At 28.5% G+C, this 4,737-nt stretch overlaps 1 long non-coding RNA gene across 1 annotated transcript; it reads right to left on the bottom strand.

The window, feature by feature from the left end:
- Positions 1-2,002: 2,002 nt before the first annotated feature.
- LOC105116417 (uncharacterized) lies at positions 2,003-4,100 on the bottom strand. The gene is made up of 2 exons (XR_840518.1): positions 3,366-4,100; positions 2,003-2,397 (listed from the first exon to the last, which is right to left on the bottom strand). It is a non-coding gene; the product is annotated as an uncharacterized LOC105116417 (long non-coding RNA).
- Positions 4,101-4,737: the final 637 nt, after the last annotated feature.

Genomic DNA, 4,737 nt, shown 5'->3' with positions numbered 1-4,737 from the left:
TTTATCTATTTTTTTTTCTTTCATTATGTCTAGCTAAGTTAGTTATGTCAAGGTGAAAAGGTTACACTAATGGTGTAAGAATAAGTATAGTGTAAACTTAATATGGACTTTAATGTTTGATACTAACATGTTTTATATTTGTTATCTTGTTCACTCTTTAATAATTTGCTTGTTAAATGACTAATTTAGATTTATATTGTATAACACTTGGTACAACAAATACTTGACACTTTCATAGCACAAACTGTATGGTATAATCGATACCTGTGTTACGAAAGGAACTTGATTTGTTGTTAACATAAGTTATAATCATGAATGCCTAACAATATTTACAAGTATTAGCATTATTCTAATAAGATAACTAATGTAATCATGTTAACAATTTATAATATGTTTGGAACCTCCTTTGTGTGTGGTTTCCAATTGCATAATAAGAGTTTATACTATACTTGTTTGACATACTATTAGTGGATCCTCTAACCTTGATATTTGTTATTATCATTATTTAAATCCTTACGTTAATCTTCCATCTCAAAGTTCTTGTTAACTTCTTCTTCTTCTTTTTTTATTATTATTGTTGTTGTTGTATTATTATTATCTATAATTTATATAATTAACCTCCCTATGGTTCGACTCCAGTCTTGCCGAGTTATTTATTACTTCGATATTCTGCATTTGGGAAAAGACATCAATCTTTTGATCGTGTCAAAAACCCTAAACAACTTTATATCTGTTTAATAGAATCCTTAAGACTCTTAATTTTTTTTAAATTTTTTTTATAGTTTCCATTGTATGTATGTGTTTCGAGAAACTCAACAATGTATACATTAACAATCCCTTCATCAAAAATCTTTTGATTTAGATATTTGAGCATTGAGTGTGTCTACTCTATTAAATCATCTTTATTCTCAACATTATAGTAATTGATTATTTTAATGAGATTGAAACACCTTTTCAATTTTTATTCCAACTTGCGCAAGTATCTCCCAATCAATACTATTTGAAAATGTATAAGATAATTTTTTCTAAATCACTCAGGGTGATGAATTCTCTATTAATTACTCAAATATCTTTATATAGTTCATATTATACATAACATTTGTTCATTTGTTATCCTTGATTAAAGCAATGTGTAATTAAGATAACAAAATAATATTTTCTATATACAATAACTTAATGATCTCAAGTGTAAAAATCATTTACATAACTATTACATGAGATTTTCATGGACATGAGTGATCTCTCCATATAGAATCTTAATATAGATTAGTTCAATTTACTTGTTAATTACATAAACTTATATTTTAACTCTACATATCCTTCATACCTCAACTAAAAAAAACAATTATTTTCTTTTATAAAAAAAATATATTATTCAATTACTTTAATTAATTTTTAATTTTAATAAAGTATCGAATAAAAATATTTAAAAATAATATTTTGATACAATAAAAACTTTCATAATTATAAACACTTTATAATTTTCTTTCCAAATAATTTTTTATCAAAAATTTTTTTTTTTATTTCAAACTTATTAATCAAACATAAATTAATATCAAAAATAAAAAATGTTTTTATAAATAAATAAAAAATATATGTTTTTATATGAATAAAATTAATATCAGATATAAATAATTGATCAAATATAAAAATTATACACTAAAATATCAATCATGGAATTTTTCCGATCTTGAAAATGAATTTCAATGAAAAGGAAAACGCAGAAATTGCCCACTTCCATATTTTATCTGGTACGGGTGAAGAGCTGGTCCTAGAAAGGGCAGAGCCAGAGTCAGTTGTTTGCTTCCTCGAATTTGATTAAGCCGTGTTGGGTTTCACTCCTTTTTTTCTCAGATGTGGAATCGTGGATAAAGGCACCGTCTCACAGTTTTGCAAAAGTCAAAGACCACGTGAAAATGGTTAAAGAATCTGACAACTATGCAAGCATCCGTATTGTCCAATTTCATGCAAAACCTCAGCCTAGTCCCATACTCCAGCCACAAAGCTAAGCATACCATATTATCGAAACAAACAACTTTTTGCCAATCAAAACCAAGCAAATTTCTAAAGAAAGATGAAAGTACAAACCGTTGGCTCGAATGGGACCCTTCCACTTGAGACACAACAAGCGGCATGCATGAATCAGGCTCATCACACATAGCCACATGGCATCTTTATGCCACGTTTCAGCTAGAAGCTCCTGACTTTTCTGGTGAATAGTTTTTGGCCACTTCCCTTTTGCATTTGCGGCTTCGTTATCTTGTTAGGCCGTTTGTTTTTTGATTAGTGGTGGTGGTGTGGTTTCATGAGCCAAAGCATATACCTTACTCAGGTTAGTGATAACCCACGAATGCAAGAAATCAAAGAGCAAGGCCTCTCCGGGAATGAATTATCAACCTCCATTCAAGGATGGAGTTAGAAAGTTTTTCTGTTATATAATATTAAATAAATATATAATTTTTTAATATTAATTAATAACATATAAATTTTTAAAGTTAATAATAAAGTTTTAATTCAAATATACTTTCTAAAATATTAAAAAATAAATTTAAAAATATATAAAATTCAAGTAAAAATAAAATAAATCAATTATTAAAGTTACATCCTTCAATATTTTATGAAATATAATTAATTTATAATCGAATCTAAATTGATATTATAACAACCCCTCAACTGAGATAAAATAACAATCTCATGTCAACTAAAAAATAAAATAATTAATTTTTTTCCTTTCTCATTTCCTCATTTCTTCACTTGATTCTTCCTTAAACTAGTATTTTATAAGTTGGACTTTATAAGTTTACAAAGTTATTTTTACTTTTTTTATTTTTTTCTTTGGATTTTTTTTATGTTTTTCCCTTACTTTTCTCTCTCGCCTTTTCTTTTCTTTCTTTTTCTATTCTACTTCTGCCCAATCGGAACATGTAAAAGGAAAGAAGAGCTAATTTGTTTTATTTTTTAATGATAAATAATCATTTTATTCTTAATAAATTATTTTTTTATTTAATGGTTTTTTTGTTAGCACTACCAAGCTCCGTTCATTCTAAAATTTTAACCAAATTTTATTTAATATATTTTAAAATCTCATGTAAAATTTCAGCTCAATCTACTAGTCGAATTGAAAATTACGTTCAATAATATAAAAATGATCAAATTATAATTTTTTATTAAATTTATAAATTTCTCTAAAAGTTATGAAATTTTAATGCAATATAAAAAATCATATTAGAAGAATTCATATAAATTTTTAAAATTTTTTAGTAATTCAATGAAGAATTATGAACTGTTTTTTACATAAAATTGGACAAAAAATTATTAATAAAATCTTGACACGCGCTGAAGCACACCCAAGCATCCGCCCTTGCCTACAACTCCTTTACACCTTTTATTTAGGCTTCCTTTCTTTACTTCTTATAAAATCTCACACACCACGGATTCTTTCCTTTTCTTTTGATCAAGCTCTCTCTTCACAATAAAAATACCTACTACAATCTTAACCAGAAGAAAGGTTACAAGGAAAAATGTGTCACCCTGGTGAGCTTTCGGTTAGCCAAAGGAACTTGGTGGTGTATCAGAGAAGGCTCGTTTTGCAAGCAGTTGAGACAGAAACTGCACATGCACGAACAGAGGTGGCTGCTGGTGCCGGAAGTGCTATTTCTAGATCGATAAACAAGTGTTTGTGTTCACCCACGAGGCACCCGGGATCCTTCAGGTGCAGGCAACACCGTTCTGATTATGTGTGGAGTGGGAGAATAACAAGAAAGAAGCAACTCCTTGAAAAGGTATGATGTAATAAACTATGAAAGAGAATATGAAGTGTTTACCGCTTGTTTCTAATGAATTTCGTTTTCATCAACCGCTCCGGTTTCGAACTGGGTTACGTTGTCGTAACAGAACCAACAGAGAAACATGAAAACGGAATCCGTTGAGGGTTCATTTTTGATAACTAGTCTCTAAATCTCTCCTATTTTTCTTCGTTTGTCTCCATTTGACATTATGTAACACCAGAACTTTCTTCTTTTCTTATTCAAGAAGAAAAGTTAGGAACCTGGTAAAGGGAACTTGAAAAAGAACGGCTTTCTTGCAAAGAATAATTAATCGAATCTGTGGTAAATTATATTCCATAAGAAACCTTATAAACCAAAAATTGGGTAATCAATTCCATTTAGTCCCTATACTACCACATAATGTTTAATTAAGTCCTCCTATCAGTTAAGAGTTAAATAAAAGAAGTGTTTGGAGGGTTAACAATTGTATTAGTCACCCTCTTTATATATTTATATAATTAGAGTTATGTACAATATTAATATTAAGAGTGTAACATCCTACACATGATTTATGCTATACAAGGTAAACATAATTTTTTATATTTTTATCTTATAATTCAATAGTGTATTTTCTATAATACATCCCTTCTAAGTGAAGGTGGAGCTTCCACATGAAATTTGGATAAAAAATGAGCAAAGATAGCAAAAGAAAGCAGTTTGGTAAGAATAACAACAAACTAATCCTTAGAAGAAATTAAGTGAACTTAAATCTTTTACTTGACAACTCTATCATGAACAAAATGATAGTCTTCCTCGACATACTAGTACGAGCATGAAAAACTGAGTTGACTTATAAATTAAGTAGCACCGAAGTTATCACACTATAGTCTAGTTATAGAAATACTAGGAAGCTAAAGCTCTAAAGCAGGCAGTGAATCTATAAAATTTAAATAATACCATCAGTTAAGGG

This window comes from Populus euphratica, unplaced genomic scaffold, assembly GCF_000495115.2.
Source record: "Populus euphratica unplaced genomic scaffold, PopEup_1.0 scaffold937.1, whole genome shotgun sequence".
NCBI lineage: Eukaryota > Viridiplantae > Streptophyta > Magnoliopsida > Malpighiales > Salicaceae > Populus > Populus euphratica.
Note: the sequence above shows the minus strand (reverse complement) of the source record. Positions and strands in the feature narration are given on the sequence as shown.